At 38.2% G+C, this 20,195-nt stretch overlaps 1 pseudogene; it reads left to right on the top strand.

Annotated features, from left to right (window-relative positions):
• Positions 1-358: 358 nt before the first annotated feature.
• LOC117518102 lies at positions 359-19,939 on the top strand (annotated as a pseudogene).
• The last annotated feature ends 256 nt before the right edge of the window (positions 19,940-20,195 follow it).

Raw genomic sequence — 20,195 nt, forward strand, 5'->3', positions numbered from 1 at the left:
ATTGTGCAAATTTGTCTCTTGCATCACCAGCACTGCAGCTTCATGGTGAAGTGACTCAAAGAAAGATTCTCTAAAAAAAGTCATTGTGAAAATTCAGCTCCAGCATTTTCAAAGGCAAATGGGATTTTATGTTTGATTGTGTTAAAGCCCTTACCCGTTGAGAAGGAGGAACAGGACTGAGCCTAGTGGGAAAAAAAATCTGATTTTTTCTTTTCTTTCCTGCGTCGATGTATCAAATTTAGTATGCACTATGATTCCCTGACTTGTACTAGTTTTTCCTTAAAGCAATGAATGCATCATGGACGTCGATCGGAAACGGAATACGGCTGATTTTGAAGTGGGCGTGATCGAACGTAGCTAGCATTGCTGTCATGTAATGCTATGTTTTTTTTTGTGATACATGTCGATGCAAATACAGTAAAATATTTTTCACCGCGACGAAGTTTAATATAAATAAGTCACTAGTTTAAACAAACGATAGTCGGTATGTAATGTTGGAGGTCAGCTTAGCGACGTACGACTCGTAAAGCAGCAGGTAAGACTAACCAGCTGGTTTTAGTAAAAGTATTTTTTGTGCAATAATGTGTAAAGAGCAGTTTGTACACGCTCCTCTTGACTTCTTATTTTGACCGTTTGAAGTACAGTGTCTATAAAAAGGGAGAGTGTATAAACTAAAAATGACATTTGGATTGGTGCCACGTGTCAACCCACCACCTGCAACCTGTTAACACTGTAAATCCACAATTAGGCCTCATTAAAAAACAAACATTAGTTTATCATCCCCGGCCGCATGCCGAAATCGGCCTGCATCAATTTTTTCTTTTTTTATTATTTTTAATTGATGGCATTACAGCTGGTGCAAGAATCGGCACGTCCGCTAGGTGGCGAGTATACAAATAATGAATGTTTATGAGTTCAGTGGTACGAATATTTCATGACGTGAAAGCTGGAACAAACCATTCAAAGAGGTGAAGCCGAGTTGAATGGTATGTTCCAGCTTTCACCGAATTAAATATTTGCTCCATTGAAAGAATGTAAAAACATTCATTATGTGTTATATAATGGCTAAAATAGATCCTTGTCATTTGATATTTTATTAATTTATAAACAACAGAAAAGGGACTTACATTTTGGTGTTCCACTGCTGCTAAAGTCCAAATTTTGACATGTAGTCCAGTGATGCTGTGCACTGACTTCAGCCTTCCATAAAAAAAAAAACTTTGTGTAGATCCCCAGTCCAGCCAAAAATCACATCAGCTTTTCATCTGAACAGGTCTTCATACATCCAGACGGCTTACAGCGGAGTGGATTTTGTGTGTCTGTGTGACAAGAATTAGCAGCGTCAGTTAGCTCAATCAAATCGTTGGCTCGGTAGAGTCGTTGTCCCCCGTGCGCACACATAACCGGTCAGCGTTTGTGCGTGCATGTACTACCAAAAAAAAAATTTGACTGTGTACATCCTCAGTGTAGGGAAAATAAATCACGTCAGAAATTAGTCCAGCTTTTCATTCTAACTTCCTGCTAACAGCCTCCAGACAGTGCAGTGGATTTGTTTTGTGTGTGCATGTGGGTGGGTGTGCGCGCGAACGCATGTGCGCACACTTGTGTGGGTGTGTGTGCGTTAGCACTTGTGTGTGTGCAGAGTGCAATGGTACCAAACATGGAACCAAATTTGCACTCTAAATGGAACCAAACGGCACTCTAAATGCAGTGTAACACAAAAATGGGACGAATAATCCATGTCATGTGACATACAAAGTAGTGATGGCAATTTCGAAGCCTCATGAACCAATGAGCCACTGCAACACAACTGGCTGAAAATCGACACACTGCTTCGCCGCGTTTGATACAGTTTGAAGGGTGACATCTGCTGGATTGCTTTGAGAATTACCTTGAGCGAGTGCCCTGACAAATGTTTGCATTAATTCATGACTGATGTGGTTTGTTCTTGAAAAATAATAATAATAAAAAAAATGTTGTATGTATTATTGTGTCTTTGTTAATGTAATAAATAGTCCCTACAGATGCACACATAATGGTTATGAAAGCCTTTATTGTAGACTATATGTAGATTTGTGGCATCATTCCTCAAACTATATTTGGATAAAATGTGATGGGAAACGTGAGAAAGGCATGTCCTTCTGCAACTGGTGCTTATGTTGCTGTAATTTGTAAATTAGAATAGAGGGGATAGGAGACGGTGATTGTGCAACTTTCAACAATTTTTATTCAAAAAAAGAATAATTTCAACAGTGCTGGACTTTAATCGGCTCGTCTTCTGCCTCACCATCTCTCCACCTTTGGAGAAGACCCGCTCACAAGGCACTGATGTTGCTGGCATCGACAAATATTTTTTGCCATTCTCTGTAAATTGGGATTGACTGCGACTTGTGTCACCCAGTATTTAAGCCGGTCTTCTCCTCTGGAGGTAGGCATATGTTGGGTCAAAGCTTTGTAGTAAAGCCCTGAAGGATTTGCTCTCCACTATTTTGAACGGTTATGCATCTTCCACAACATAGTCCACCAGTGCCTCATCCAAATCAACTTGTCTGCCTTTAATGGAAATACAGTATGACATGCTGAGCTATTTTTGTTTGAGTATGTTTTAATCTTAGATAAAGAATAAAATACAGGTTACATGGCCTGATTCCTGCTCCAGGAGCAGCAACAGAAGCAGCAGCCATTGATGTATCAGGATGTTTGGATCTCAGGTGTCGCACCATTGAAGACGTATTGTTACTGTACCTCATCTCTTGAGCACAAATCAAGCACTTGACCTTTTTGGGGCTTATTAGATCAAAGTGCTCCCAAGCAATTGATCATGCTCTTTTTGGAACTGGCTCTTCCATGTCCCTTCCTCACCACTACTCACTCTCTCTCACACACACACACTCACATTTCTCACACCTTTCACTTCAACAAAATCACAGCTCTTGTCACTCAGCTCAGTCTCTGATCTACCTATAATATATAGTCTAACCTATGTTGATGTACTGTGTGAATAAATGTTGTATATGAATGGATGCCTGTTGTGTATGGTGTGTCTGTCTATGTTAGATCCTATGTGTATGTAGCTAACTATACTAAATGAACTCTAAACTAGACCTAAATATAAATTAATGCTTTCCTTGGCTCCGATTCACGTGGCGCTAGCAATCTCCTCCTCTCACAAACCCACGGTTTGAGCTGCGATTCAGATCTCATTTAAATACTTGGCGGGTCATATTGACACGCCCAGATTATTCGAATTTTCCGCGATGCTCGACACGTGGTGTGACGTAACGAGGCCTCGCTTGCAGTTGTCACGTAATAGGGGCGTGCTCGAAACGCTGCTCACTGACACTTCTGGTTCAAAGAGCTCGATGCTGTGTCGAGCAGACTGACTCGAGCTTAACATCACTAATACAAAGCACCAATCAAATGACAAGGATCCACTCAGCCGTTATATATTATGTTTTAGCTGAAGGTGTATTGGAGACATGAATTGTTACAAATTCTACATTACCTGTTTCATTTCAGAAAAAGGATTGATCATTTCCATTTAAAAAACAAAACAAAACATTGTTTTAAAAGGAGTAGACCTAACAGAAGTTTGTAGACCTGTCCTTGTTTGTATGGCACATCCAGGAGTTAAAAAAAAAAAAAAATCAAATCATGAAACACAGAATGCAGTAATACACTTAGATCTCGAATCCAGACAAATTGAAATCAATGACAAATACAGTGATTTTGTTGAACCAAGTCTATCTAGGTATATGACAAAAAAATAAAGGAATTGTAGCAGAAATGGTGGTTGCAAAAGAGCATATAAAGGCCTTCAAAATGGTGTTTAAATATTTGTTCTGTGTCAAATATGAAGAAAGTTATGAGCATTTGAAGGTGGAAAGATCTTGGTAATTGACGTCTGTGTGCTTTAAGGGACAAACACCAGAAAGCTGTGACCAGTGTTTCATTGTTTACATTTCAAAATGATGGTACTCTGTCAAACCTAATTAAAAACCTGAATAGTTTGCTTCACTGATAACAGCTGACCAGAGAAAGTGGATCTTTATATACTGACCCACGCATGCACACTCATAAATGGGATCACTCAGACTGGGGGTGCGCTGAGACTGCGACTGACATCAGGACATTTACCGTTTGGTATTGGTGGGCGGTATGTCTCATGGCTATGTTCTCGGTCTATTTGTTAACTTCATGTATACTGTTCTTTTGCTTATCACACTACACAGACAAAACAGTTTTACTTTTACACATATCGTTTATATACAATGCGGGCAGTCACCGTACATAAATGTCAAATGCAACATTTTTCAACAAATCACATAACTTGACTGATTTACACTGAGGGAAACGACCCCCCCCCCAATCTGGGTGCAGAGCTGATGGCAGGTGGAAGAGCCAGGCAGAGCGCTGTGTGTGTGATCAGCTTGCAAGCTGTTGTAGCAACTCTCTGTTTTAGCGAAGGCATCTTTCAATACAGCATCTAAAATCTGTCAGTTTTTTGAGTCTTCTGAGTTCACTCTCCACAATAGGCCACACGTTAAACCGGGGAAACCACCTTACAGTATGCTTATAGGATGAATGGCGCTGAAACGGAATGTTGATATTTTTGGAGAAACTTAAGATATTAGTTATCTTTGCTAATTACATTCTGGACTAACACACCATTCCAGCAGGTAGCGGTAAATCATCTTTGTATTAAAATCGTGAGTGCATGCATGCATTTTTATTTAGCATGTTCAATGTAAGTACATAACATAATTGTAAATACCTGGATGATGCAAGAGAGTGAAAACACTTATTTCCGTTGTGGTCCATTTAAAAATGAAATGGCAAAATAGAAGTAATGATAAAATATAATGATGATGATGATGATAATAATGTGTATATCATAACAAGAATCTAAACAACTTATACGTACATCAAGATAGTAAATTAACCTTAAAAAATTACGTAATTAACAGGAAATAAAAGGGTTGAGTTCTTCTACAAATTGTTGAGGTCTAAGGTTCTAAAAACATCCTGGAGTCGCATGCCATTACAACTCATTATACAAGCTTTGCTTAATTTATTACCACCCTTGAAAAATATCAGCTACCTATTTTATAAACACTACCCAATCTGGAGCCTGTGGATCCCCACAGGCAACACACTAATTAAAGCTGAAACCTGGACATGCAGCCCCACTAAAAATGCCTTAATTGTCCATAACATAGTGACTTAAGTCAGAAATCACTATAATACACATCATAGATGATTTAAAATTAATTGACATTTGGAGCTTTAACTAAATGTGCAGGGAAACCATGCCATGGGCAGACTGTTCTGGAAGACTAAGTATTTCTGTTTGGAACGCTGGACTTAATAAATAAATGCTTGACCTCTCACCCCTTCGTAAATCCTCTCTGTTTGGGGAAATAATAATAAAAAAGAAATCTGCTAATTCACATTCTTAGTAATTCATATTTTCAATACCACATGCCCGTGGGGATCCATGGGTTCTAGATTGGATAGTGTTTATAAAATCGGTAGCTGATACTTTTTAAGGGTGGTAATAATAATCATTTTAACTGAAAGTGTAGGAAATTAAAATGAGAGTTTTGTGAATAATTGTATTTATTATTTTGCACATTTAGTTGATGTCATGTTTTATAGAGGACAAGGTTGAGATATTTCCTTTGTTCAGAGCTTGTGTGGTTACCAGAGACTGATAAATGGTGGTATCAACATCCATGTTCACTGTGTATTATCTAATATCCCTAATATTTTTGGAAAAATTAGGGATATTAGGTAAAAAAAACAACTTTCCATTTTGGGCCTTGTTCTGACTCCAGAAACACTTCAGCAAATATTTGTTCTGCACAAATTACAAACAAGGACAATGGGAATTACATTTATTTATTTATTTATTTACATTCCCAAATATGACCACCATTTCTGGAAGTACTTCCAGTAGGGAAACATTGCAATTGACCAATAATACCATGTCTTTTTATATTGTAAGGACAATGATTCATGAAATTGTACAAATACTAGGAAAGCACTTGGACAGTCCATCACCACCAACACTCAGGTTTTATAAGGTTTAATTATTCAAAAGCATATTTCACTCTAGTGGACATTACTTGTATCTGCACAACCACAGGTTTCACCAACTGTATTACAACCCCAATTCCAATGAAGTTGGGACGTTGTGAAAAATGTAAATTAAAACAGAAAACAATGATTTGCAAATCCTCTTCAACCTACATTCAGTTGAATACACCAAAAAGACAAGATATTTAATGTTCAAACTGATAAACTTTATTACTTTTGTGCAAATATTTGCTCATTTTGAAATGGATGCCTGCAACATGTTTCAAAAAAGCTGGGACAGTGGTATGTTTACCACTGTGTTACATCACCTTTCCTTCTAACAACACCCAGTAAGTGTTTGGGAACTGAGGACACTAATTGTTGAAGTTTTGTAGGTGGAATTCTTTCCCATTCTTGCTTGATGTACATCTTCAGTTGTTCAACAGTTCGGGGTCTCCGTTGTCGAATTTTGCACTTCATAATGCTCCACACATTTTCAATGGGCGACAGGTCTGGACAGCAAGCAGGCCAGTCTCCGCACTCTCTTACTATGAAGCTATGCTGTTGTAACACATGCAGAATGTGGGTTAGCATTGTCTTGCATAAATAAGCAGGGACGTCCCTGAAAAAGACGTTGCTTGGATGGCAGCATATGTTGCTCCAAAACCTGCATGTACCTTTCAGCATTGATGGTGCCATCACAGATGTGTAAGTTGCCCATGCCATGTGCACTACAGCACACTTTTCCACTTTGTGTCTGTCCATTTCAAATGAGCTCAGACCCAGAGAAGGCAGCGGCGTTTCTGGATGTTGTTGATGTATGGCTTTCACTTTGCATGGTAGAGATTTAACTTGTACTTGTAGATGTAGCGATGAACTGTGTTAACTGACAATGGTTTTCTGAAGTGCTCCTGAGCCCACGCAGTAAGATCCTTTACACAATGATGTCAATTTTTAATGCAGTGCCAGCAGAGGGATCAAAGGTCACGGGCATTCAATGTTGGTTTTCGGCCTTGCTGCTTATGTGTAGAAAGTTCTCCAGATTCTCTGAATCTTCTGATTATATTATTGACTGTAGATGATGGAATCCCTAAATCCCTTGCAATTGAACGTTGAGAAACATTGTTCTTAAACTGTTGGACTGTTTTTTTTTTTTCACGCAGCTGTTCACAAAGTGGTGATCCTCATCCCATCTTTGCTTGTAAACAGCTGAGCCTTTTGGGGATGCTCCTTTTATACCCAATCATGACACTAACCTGTTTCCAATTAGGTGTTCTTTGAGCATTCATCAACCTTTCCAGTCTTTTGTTGCCCCGTCCCAACTTTTTTTGAAACGCGTTGCAGGCGTCTATTTTAAAATGAGCAAATATTTGCACAAAAACAACAAAGTTCATCAGTTTTAACATTAAATATCTTTTCTTTGTGGTGTAATCAATTGAATGTAGGTTGAAGAGGATTTTCAAATCATTGTATTCAGTTTTTATTTACATTTTACACAACGTTCCAACTTCATTGGAATAGGGGTTGTAGTTTCATTGAATGTCAACAAATAATTCATGGCAATATGAAAAAGAAGGTTAAAAAAGGTCCAGAACCCACTCATATGTCCCGATCAACACCAAAATTTTATAATCAAAGATAGCAAGCTTTGTGCAGATTGGTTAAAAATGTTTTTTTTTTTTTATCCTCCTAACAGACAAGCAACCAGCAGTAGTAAAGGACCTGGTTCTGCTAAGGCCTGGAGTGAAAAAAATGTTCTTCTTTTTTTCTTACAGGAATATGTTGCTCACTTGTGGAAATATGATCGGAAATAACTGGAGGGACACAAATTGGTCAGTTATTCCTCATTTTTCATAACACTTACAAGGAGATATGGGCATGCTAAAAGCGCTTGTCAGGACCATGGGACGACTCAGTACATACAGGTTCTATCAGTTCGTGCTTCTCCTGGCTGCTGCACTTGCAGTTGTAGCTTTTTACTACTTTGGCTCAGAGAAGCAGAATTTTTCCAGCACCACTAAGCGGATCAAGCAGACTCATTCCAGCCACAACACCAACAGGAACGATGCGGACCTGACCATAGACACCAGGCTGCCGCACCCAGCTGGATCTGAGGAGAGGGGAGGAGAACAACGAGGTGTAGACAAGAGTGAGACTTTCATGTCTAGGGCTAGAGACAATCAAGTTACTGACCAAAAGTACCATGCACTCATGATGTTTACCAAGGTGGACAAGAGCCACAGCCTTCAGGACAAATTCAGGGTGGCCATGCTGTCTATGGTTAAGCACGGCCGCTTCCTGGAAGGAGAAGTGTTGGTCCTTCATTTGTGAGTGATCAAGCCAGCCAGGAACTGGGAGAGAGGATGCTGCAGGAATTTCTCCTTGATGCAACGTTTCATTACGAGGTACAGTAAGTAAAGAGTCACTGTGACATATCTCTTATCTGCTGATTCCAAGAAAAATTCAGTGTTGCAGTTTCATTTTTTTGTCAAACTCTATTTACATTGCATTAAAGTACTTTGATGTTGGAAGCATGCTGCTCATAAAAACCTTAATTTATTACATAATGAATTGGACATTTGTAAAGCTAAGTGTTAAAAAGCACTGGTAAAAAGAGTTTAATTTGAAGCTTTTTGTATTTGTACACACAGTCTCATCTGTTGAAATGTTTGTAGCCTAATAGTTGCAGTTTTGTGGTTTTATTTGTGCAACAGTCGAGGTTTGTTATTTTGAGATTGAAAATTTGTGTGTGGTGATTCTTAATACCATGATTATATAACATAGGGTTGCAAAAGAACATCCCATAAACAAGTTCAGAGTGGGGAAGTATATTTTTTTAATTGATATTATACAGTTTTACCTGTATAAACACACCAACGTGGCAGAATTTGAGATATAGATTGGAGAGGTGATGGTCAAGTGGTTAAAGTAGTGAGCTTGTGACCCTTGCACTTTTACACTTTTTTTTTTTTCTTTCTTTGTTTTATACAAATGAGAATTGTCCAGTCTTTTGTAACACACGGGGGCAGTGTTTCCCTGCTAAATGAGCTCCTATCTGCACCGCTGCTATTACTTTTCTCTGTTCCTGCTGCCAAAGAGAGAGCCCCCTTTTTTATTTTGACCTATGTTTTCATCTTTGTTTTTGTTTGTCTGTTTGTGAGCAGCCTGTCACCCACAATCTTTCATATGTCGTTATGATTTTTATTTTTTACAGAGGAATCATATCCTGATAGGCAAGAACTGATTCACTTTTCAAGGTCAGAGTCAGGAAAAATCTTGGAAAATCCCTATCCTTTAACATTAAATGAATTTTCAAAAAGTCATAACTGTCAAAAAAAGAACAAATTGCTTCCATATTTGAGAGCCTTATGTAGGATGGTATCCTTTATCGATTGACAAAGTTTGATTCAGATTACAGATTTTATGGCTTTTGAAAACCCCTTTTAATGTGTATTTTACATTATATCTTAATCAAACATGTCCCAATCACGCTTACATTTGAATGTGAGGTGGGTTGTTTGATAATCATGGTACCTTAGTGGATCTTGATGAAGGTTGGTTTAATGACAAGGTGGAAATGACCAACAAACTTTAGTTTGCCACACATGGATAACTACTACTGGTCTATCAACAGCAATGGTCATTTAGTTTGATATCCCTTTTGTTTACCAGCAGAACTCTGATTATATCAGTTTTTGCCAAAAATATCTGTCCTTTTCATGATGTGTAATTTTGATGGGCTGCCAGAACTATTGTTTATTTAGTAGGTAACGACTAAATGGACTAATTTCCCTATGAAAGCCTACTGTATAACATTCTAACTCTCAGGATCATTGCTCGATGGGGAAACAACTTGAAACAGGCATTCAAAAATAAAATGCCTTGTGTATGTCAAAAATGTCCTCTCTGGAAATAGAGTGCATCTCACACTCAAGCATCAGTGTTATGTGAATAATAACTTTTCGTTTGGAAGAAGTAATCACTATCTGTGATGCAACAAAAGATGTGTACCTAATTCACTCAGATGTCTTTAATGTTGGGGTGTAAAGGGCCTTTCACACCGCAAGCTTCATGAGCATCAAATAACACCTCCCTTTGCGTCAGACACAAAGGGAGACGTCCGACACAAACGTCACACTCTGGCTTTTCCAACGCCTAAACAAACAGAGCAATCACCATCTTGGATTCGCGTCTGTCAGACCCACAAAAAGCTGAAAATAAACAGCAGTAGAAGGACTCATCCATCACCCTGCTGGGAGAAGCTCTTTTTTTTTTTTTTTTTTTTTTTCGGAGTGCCGGCGAGCCAAGGAGGACTGGTTAGACGGTGGGTTTGATTGGACCGTGACACCGGGCAGAGCCACATGGAGCACACGGGGTCCAGGCCACACTTCTGGGCAGAGCCAGACACTGCAGCCGGGGTGATGGAGCAAACCAACTCAATCTGAAATTCCTCATTTTTGGATATGTACAAATACCCAGTTTGATCAAAGGAGCTTAGTTCTGCAAATTTGTCTGAGGTAGGAATAATTTTTAAAAATAAAACATGATGTTACTGCACTGCTGAAGGTTTAATGCACAGTCAAGCTGTGTAAACGTTTTTAAGTTGTAAATGGATCGGTCTATTTTTATTTGTACCAAATAAAGCTACAGCTTTTTCTAATTGTTACTTCTGAGCCCACAAAAAACTCAACTTGTGACAGGGATCCCTGTCACAAGCAAACCTATGCAAGGTGAGTCTGAAGTCCAAGATTTAAGGAAAAATTCCATTCATATGATTATAACCACCTTAACGTAGTCCATGCATAGCTTATGTACAGCTAGCTCCACGTTAGTTACTGTGCTTTGTTTATTCAGTGATACAGACATTTTTATAATGTAGCAATGTATGTGTATACATGCTGGATGGATTTCAGAATGGCTATCGTATAGACTGTCATATATTTCCTGTGCATTTATGTGCATTTTCATACATTCGTACATTTTGATTAGGCTGAAAACTGAAGATTACCAATAAAGAGGGCACTTGTTTTCCCATCAGGCCTCTTTGTTAGATGTTGGTACCAGGTTTAATTTGAAGTTCCAATGAAGACCTTTCATTTCAGACCAACAAAACAAAATCAAAAGATGCCCACATGCCAAAAAGGGGGCGCCAAAATGAACATATTGGTAAAAAATAGCCGGACAAGGGTTAATTTTTGGGCAAAATCTGAGGACATTGTGGTGGTGTTCTTTGCATCCCAAGGAAGCCTAACATTAGTACTGCCAACATGCCAAACGGCATTTTTTACATGACAAGGCAAATATGGTTAAATGCACATCAAAGTCAACACACTTTCTGAACTTTTTTTTTTTTTCAAATTCCATTTTTTGGTAATTAATGGCGTGGCCCCCAGGGGGTTAATTTCTTCAACTGTACATTTTACATAAACTTTAAGACAGAATAAACAAATTCTGAAAATATCAAGTTAATATCTTTTCTAGTTTTTTGGTTTATGGCCAAGTAAACATGGTCACAAACGGAACACAGAGGGTTAACACGGACATGCCCCCTTTTTAAAACCTGCATAGAATCTAAACGAAACAAGATACTGAGCTGCCGCCAAGACAATTCTTCTTCTCTTAACATGGACTACAAAATATACCAAAACCAGGCAATTCTAAAACCATAAAACTGGAACCTTTGGTGATTTCATATGGAATGACCCTGTTTGAAGCATGTACCTGAAATCTTTGGAAGAGTTTCAGTTTGCTTCTCTCTCTCTCTCTCTCTGTTTAAGGGTGAATTCTTATTTTCAAATAAATGCTAATCTTATGAGAGCTTTTCCGGATTTTCTATCCTCAGGTCTCAGTTGGGGTTTGTTCACCTTCATATCTTGGCAGTTTCCTGCCAGTAGATCAGGTTTTCCTGTTTACTTTGTTCTCCAGGTAGACCACGCTCAGACCCTTGTACATGGTCTGACTTCCACAACATAAACAAGGGTTGTTTTCGCATCTGAAATTTCATGTGAATTTCTATGATACCAGCTGCAATCGTACAAATAGGGGTCTGTTGTCTGACAAATATGATAAAGATGACCGGACAGACAGGTCTCATTCTGCAATTGATGGGTCACTGTAACTTGTAGAATCTGTACCTCCAGATCGGAATATGGATCAATGCATCATCATACTGGACTGATGAGTGGAACGCTACTGCATGGCAAATTAAAAAAAAAAAAAAACATCTTATAGCAGTTGTTGTCTTGTGCTACATCCTGCAATCTGTGGTTAGTTTATAGAATGTAGTGTCTGGCAGCTGCATATGGATGCTAAGTTGTTCCATGTTTATTTCCAGTTTGTATTTAAAAAAATATTAACTTACTGTCTGCCCTGTTATTCAGCTTTGCATTGTGGAATTGGAATATGCTGTTTTGTGCTGTAATAAATTGTTAGATCCCTAAGACAAGACAAATGCTTATTGCTTTGTGTTCAACTACTATAAAGTAGCCTACATTTGTAAGGGAGACTGAAAATGAAGTACTATTGGCAGTAGTGGTGATGCGGGGGGGGGGGCTGAATCATGACGGTCCTGGTTGGTGGTAACAAATGTTTGGTCTTTTGTGATGAACGGTTGATATTGACAACTAGATGTCTCGCAACAAAAATTGACTTATTAGCAGAAACCTAGTCATGCGTTGTAAAAGTTACCGTTTACTCCAACTGATGTCTGCACACACAGACTTCAAGCTTTGGCTCTTTTTGGTAATTCACATAGTGATGGAGGGAAATGAGTTTATAAGTCACATGATCAGAGTGTATTACATCTCATTGTCCTCTCACCAGGGATTTGAAGCATAAAATTGAGATACCAGCATGGAAAATAAGTCTGCTCTTCTGTGTTTTGTTAGTCATCCCCTCTTTCAAGCTTGCAGATCGGAGGGTTACGTAACTGAGGCCGTCTTATATCTCTGTTTGCTCAGTCTAACCCTTATTCCTGTTAGTTTTTCATCTTGGAGGTATGGAATATTCATTGTGCTAAAATATAAATTGATCACTAAAAGACCAAATAAGTTACCTAACATGAAGAGGAATACATAAAAAAAAAAAATTTAAATATGCTAATTTAAAGTCAAATAAATGTGGGTATTGTTGATTTATTTATTTTTTTTCTCATTCATTTGTTTGTTCACAGTCTTCAAAGACATTGTCAACTTATATATAGGCAAGCATAGTGGTTGGTGTATTTGCTTTTAAAGCAAAAAGGTCCTGGTTTCAAGCCCCACCCGTGCCCATTCCTCATGTAATGTAGAGTTGTCAGGCAGGGAAATCGCACATACAACCCCTGGCAAAAATTATGGAATCACCGGCTTCGGAGAAAAAAAGCAGATCACAGACATGACAAAAAACTAAAGTCATTTCAAATGGCAACTTTCTGGCTTTAAGAAACACTATAAGAAATCAGGAAAAAAATTGTGGCAGTCAGTAATGGTTACTTTTTTTAGACCAAGCAGAAGGAAACAAATTATGGAATCATGAAAAACAAAAGAACGCTCCAACACATCACTAGTCTTTTGTTGCACCACCTCTGGCTTTTATAACAGCTTGCAGTCTCTGAGGCATGGACTTAAATGAGTGACAAACAGTACTCTTCATCAATCTGGCTCCAACTTTCTCTGATTGCTGTTGCCAGATCAGCTTTGCAGGTTGGAGCCTTGTCATGGACCATTTTCTTCAACTTCCACCAAAGATTTTCAATTGGATTAAGATCCGGACTATTTGCAGGCCATGACATTGACCCTAAGTTACTTTTTGCAAGGAATGTTTTCACAGTTTTTGCTCTACGGCAAGATGCATTATCATCTTGAAAAATGATTTCATCATCCACAAACATCCTTTCAATTGATGGGATAAGAAAAGTGTCCAAAATATCAACATAAACTTATGCATTTATTGATGATGTAATGACAGCCATCTCCCCAGTGCCTTTACCTGACATGCAGCCCCATATCATCAATGACTGTGGAAATTTACATGTTCTCTTCAGGCAGTCATCTTGTAATGACAGCCATCTCCCCAGTGCCTTTACCTGACATGCAGCCCCATATCATCAATGACTGTGGAAATTTACATGTTCTCTTCAAGGCAGTTATCTTTATAAATCTCATTGGAACGGCACCAAACAAAAGTTCCAGCATCATCACCTTGCCCAATGCAGATTCGAGATTCATCACTGAATATGACTTTCATCCAGTCATCCACAGTCCATGATTGCTTTTCCTTAGCCCATTGTAACCTTGTTTTTTTTTCTGTTTAGGTGTTTAATGATGGCTTTCGTTTAGCTTTTCTGTATGTAAATCCCATTTCCTTTAGGCGGTTTCTTACGTTCGGTCACAGACGTTTGACTCCAGTTTCCTCCCATTCATTCCTGATTTGTTTTGTTGTGCATTTTCGATTTTTGAGACATATTGCTTTAGGTTTTGATGTCTTCCTTGGTCTACCAGTATGTTTGCCTTTAACAACCTTCCCATGTTTGTATTTGGTCCAGAGTTTAGACACAGCTGACTGTGAACAACCAACATCTTTTGCAACATTGCGTGATGATTTACCCTCTTTTAAGAGTTTGATAGTCCTCTCTTTGTTTCAATTGACATCTCTCGTGTTGGAGCCACGATTCATGTCAGTCCACTTGATGCAACAGCTCTCCAGGTGTCATCACTCCTTTTTAGATGCAGACTAATGAGCAGATGTGATTTGATGCAGTGTTAGTTTTGGGGATGAAAATTTACAGGGTGATTCCATAATTTATTCCTCAGAATTGAGTGATTCCATATTTTTTTCCTCTGCTTGGTCTAAAAAAGTAACAGTTACTGACTGCCACAATCTTTTTTCTTGATTTCTTATAGTGTTTCTTAAAGCCAGATAGTTGCCATTTGAAATGACTTTAGTTTTGTGTCATGTCTGTGATCTTCTTTTTCTACAAAATGAAAACAACTGAATGAACATCCTCGGTGATTCCCTAATTTTGCCAGGGGTTGTAGAACTTACTAATTCATTATTTATATGGGAAAGGAACGTTTCTTAGGATTTCGGTGAAAACATACGTAGTAGTCTGCCATGCCCGAAAATTATGATTGTGCTATGTTGTAAACCACCACCAACTTCCTTTAATACAAGTTGTTGTTTCATCTTTAGACATAGTGCTGGAAGTTTGTCATCTCTCATCATCACCTGTAAAGATTGTAGAAAGCAGCTAAGCTCATGAATCAGACCCAGTCAAAAAGTTTGTCAGAAATCTTTACATTTTCTGTCATACTTTTGCTTTTGAGTAAATTTACTTTGCCAAATATACCAAATGCCAAGGTGACAGAACTATATACAAATATCTTTGTGAGGAGTAAAAACAGGTATTGGCTACTTGACAGTTAATTTGTGAGGTATTTGGAAGTCATTTGGGTGTAGGGGAGTTGTTCACTGAGAAAATGCTGTGATGTCCAACACAAATAATAGCAGTAGATTAACAAGTAATACAAACATTCAGTAATCCTTTATTAGCAAAAAGAAATTAAACTGTACAAATATGTGAATGGTGGATGCCTTTAATCAATGAGTGAGAAAATTTATGAAATAAAAACAGACCCATGAAATAAACTGAAATTTTGTCCAGTGGTGGGTTTCACATTATTCATTCAGGCATTTAGAAGTATTATGCTCCCAGCTGTTGTGATTTTATGAATTATTATAAGAACAGGCAAGGGCAGTACCGATGTGTACAAATATCCCAGGATTTACCTTAATCTGCACAGGGTCGTTACATTATGTCCTGCTCATTTTTGGACACGTGGACCAGGGACAGGGCTGTGACATTGTCCAAACTTTAATCTAAAGTTCTAGACATACATTTAGTTATTCCAGGTTAAACCAGAGGTCACACCTCTTTGAATATTATGTGTCCCCAACATACTTATCTGCTGTGGAAAGGCTTTAATGATTTCACTGTATACTGTTTTTTTTTAAATCCTCTTCCAGTTCTCTGAGTTAATGTACATGAGCAGGACTGCAACCTCACAGCTGTCATGTTTGTTTTGAGTTCACAAGAACAGCACAGAGAGGCTCAAAACTTGTAAACAGGCTTGTTTTGTTTCTAGTATTTCAGTGTCATACAAAGAAAAAGAAATTATTCTATGAAAAAAGTAATTAATGCAAATTGTAATGGCAGTGTGATGCTCTTAATAGCTCTTGAAAAATCATGATACTTCATGGGAACTGAAGTTCAAGGATTGTACTATAACTTGACAAATGTTTGTTCCCCTACTCCTCCCATGTCCTTTATCAGTTCTACCAAACTTGGTATTGTGAATGAAGGATGACTCAGAATTGCCCTTAAAGGGTTTGTTTTTATTTGGCAAATGTCAAGGTCATTGGGTTAAAACTTTAGATTATCTTTTTATTATTATTTAATTAATTTATGTTTTACTTTGATGCCTGCCAAATTTCCTGGAAATGCCAAGAGAGAGCAAATTTCCCAGAGGTCTAGATCATTGGGATAAAGGTCAAAATTTTTAGTTTTTCACTCTGATTTCATCCAAGCTTGGCCATACCTGGTTTGGCATACTTGGTTTTATAATTGCCCTGGTGAGAGCATATTTACCAAGGGCCCATTGGTGGTGAAAGGTCAAAATTTTAGCTTTTAAGACTGATAAGCACCAAACCTGGCATACATAAGGAGGTGGGTTTGGAATTCCCCAGCAAGTGTGGAAAAGGTCAGTCATTAGACTAGGTTCATAGCTGCCTGCCTGCTTGTTTGTTAGCCTTCTCATAGGTTATTTTGGTCATTTGTATCAGATTGGTATGTCAATGAAGATTGACCCCCACAATTGCCCTTAAAGAATTCAAAAGTTAAGGAATTTGATTTTCAACCAGCTTTTGACCAAATATAGTGCACACCTACATGGATTCCACAGTTTCCCTGACAAACCCAGCCACAGGTTAGTCATTTAGGTGAAAGTCATTGGTGTCAAATGTGAGATTGCCATAGATAGCCCTTACTGTTTTAATGCCCATATTTTAGGTAGTATTTTCAATTTATTAGATGGTGAAACTGCATTCAAGGATTTTTCAAATAGACCCTTCTGCAATCAAATTTCCAACTAAAGGCACCAGTACGCATTATGTTGTAGCTTAATAGCCTACCATGACCTTTGAATGAGTAATATTTCCTCAGTTTGAGTACCTAAAGCAGGGGTGGCCAAGTTCGGTCCTCGAGATCCACCTTCCTGACACTCTTAGTTGTCTCCCTGCTCCAACACACCTGAATCCAATGAAAGACTCGTTAGCAGACTTTTAACGAACTTTTCATTGGATTCAGAGTGTTGGAGCAGGGAGACAACTAAGAGTGTCAGGAAGGTGGCTCTCGAGGACTGAATCTGGCCACCCCTGACCTAAAGGATTTCCCTGACGTACTATCAGACAGGTTTTGAACATGTACAAAGCTTGCGTTTTACAAAGTTGGCCTGAACATTAATGAATGAATGAATGAGTTTTATTCAGCACACACATAAATAAAATACCAACATAAAAATCTCTTACTAACAAAACAAATTTAAAAAATAGAAGAAAATACAACAGTAACTCAAATGATTTCCCAATTGGTTGCGGCCGAAAGGACGTGGTCTGAAGCAAAAGCTTATCAACGCCCACCCCCTATACCAGTTACTATACACACTTAAATACTCAGAAGGTACCAATCAGAAAAATACCATAACTGAACAGAACAAAACAATCAATAATATGATGTGCAAATAAACAAAAAGAACCACAAAAACAGTTAGCCTAATATAGTGTACTACAGTAAGAAATGACGTTGTTTTTATAGTCTTTTGACACCTACCAATATACCAGAAGATTTGAAACTATCAGAACAATTATTCTAGATTCTAACACCTTTTACAGAAATACAATGACTTTTAACAGTAGTTTAAATGTTCCTTCTCTTGAATATCAGTGTTCCTCGCAAATGATAACTGCAGTAACTGAAAAATGTTTATTAAACATTCTTAAACAGTCCTGTATTTTTGAAAAATTTGCAAGAAGGCTTCTACTGTTAAAATGTATAATGGAGAAAGTCCCATTTGTAATAGAATAATCCTTCAATTGTTCTTCAGTAAAGTAGCTACACTGATGACTAATATTTTCAAGAAAAAAGCAGTCAGGATCAGTATTATTTTCAAAGTTGTGAAATCCATGTTCAGTATCTTCAAAATTTTAAAATTAAGCACTTGAGCAGGAATTTCATCATCAGATGAAGAAAAACGTCTATGGGATAAGACATTGATTTTATGTGAGGATGTCACCATTTTGTTTCCTTGTTTGCAATTTTCTTCAATTATACTTCTCCAGATACAGTGTTTTAGCTTCTTCTGGCGACTCATGTAGTTTAATATAGATTTTACAATTTGATGTCCATGTAGCCTGCATCTTGTTTTGCTTTTTCATAATTTGAGCCTGTCTTGCAAGATCTGCGTTTTTTTTGCTTAAATGTTTTTAATATACACATTTGTTCCTTTGAGTTTTTTTTGCTTTTAGAACAGCAGTCTTTTGTTTTCTATTTACAAACCTCAGGATTGTAATTTTTAATTAATTTTGACCTCTCCGGGGTAGAAGGTGATAGGTTTCAAGGTCTCTTGAATTTATTGATATCCCTTTTACATTCAAAAAAGAAATCACCTGCTCCTTCACAGATTGATTGTCCATCTCTGTGATTGATTACATTACATACAGCTGACAGGCTCAATAACAACAGAAATAACATGCATATCTCCACAAATTCCCAAAATATTGTATAGATAGGTTAGACCAGGGGTGGCAACGAGGGCCGAGACAGTGCAGGTTTTCCTTGCAACCAGTCACCTCAGAAGATGGGTTGCTGATGAGCTTCTCCCCTGCTGAGACACCTGATCTTTAATGAAATCACCTGCTGAGGTGATTAGTAGAAAGGAAAACCTGCAGTGTATCGGCCCTTCATGGCGCATGATTGCCCACCCCTGGGTTAGACCCTAGCCTATCAGTTGTCAACTTCCATGTGTAATTTATTCTCAGATATAGTTGATTGTGAGAGCACAAATATGTATATGTGAATTAAACTATTGCATGCAATGTGAGGTCCTTATAGAAATGTCACTGCTGCCCCTTTTTTGTGGAAAAATTACATGTTCTGGCTCTGCCTCAGACCAGGCCCAACGTTTTCATCAGTTTTGTTGGAAGTGTATTGAATAACAAAATTCTTATCTCACAATGCTTGAGCAAAAAAAAGCGGAAAGTAATTAATTCTGGCTTCCCTCCCCCCCCCCCTTTTTGGGGGGGGGGGTTCAGATCCACTTAACAGTTAGTTTTTATATTCTAGGCCACACCTGATCTAGTTTCATTGAAATCAATTCATTACTCTTTTGAGTAATTCTGCTTATAATCCAACAGCCAAGAAGCAGTAATTACGCTGGTTATAATATGGAAATGGAATTTACCAGATACTGCCAGTATACAGTGGACATCGCTGTACCAATATTTTATTTATTTATTGCGGAGGGGACGAGTGTTTATGCTGTGAAAATGTATAATTACCTATCCTTTAGCCCTCAACTCTGCTGCTGTGACAAAATCCAATAGCCTTTATTGTAATTGAGCTTTGTGATTCCTTGTGTAGGTTGTGTTCCATGATGTGGCGGCGCTCACACAGAAGCTGTTTCCTATTGTTGAGGCCATGCAGAAGCACTTCAGCGCTGGATCTGGGGCTTACTACAGTGATGCCATCTTCTTCTTATCTGTTGCCATGCATCACATCATGCCTGACAGTAAGACGTTCTCTTATATTTCTTTATCAGTGAATTGACTGATTTACTGCAATTATAATCCATTTTACTGGTCAGCGTGGTGGCCAAGTGGGGAGTGTGCTCGTTTCCTGTGCAGAAGGATCTCTGTTCAAGAGCACCCTTGCCCATTCTCAATGTAAATTGTGTCAGGAAGGGCATCCGATGTAAAACGTGCAGAGCCATATTAGATTTGTTGTGGCAACCCTGATGGAAAATGGAGAAGCTGAAAGAATTTAGTATAATCAGTTTTTGTAACTGCAGTGTCGGATTAAATAG

Source organism: Thalassophryne amazonica, chromosome 10, assembly GCF_902500255.1.
Source record: "Thalassophryne amazonica chromosome 10, fThaAma1.1, whole genome shotgun sequence".
Classification (NCBI taxonomy): domain Eukaryota; kingdom Metazoa; phylum Chordata; class Actinopteri; order Batrachoidiformes; family Batrachoididae; genus Thalassophryne; species Thalassophryne amazonica.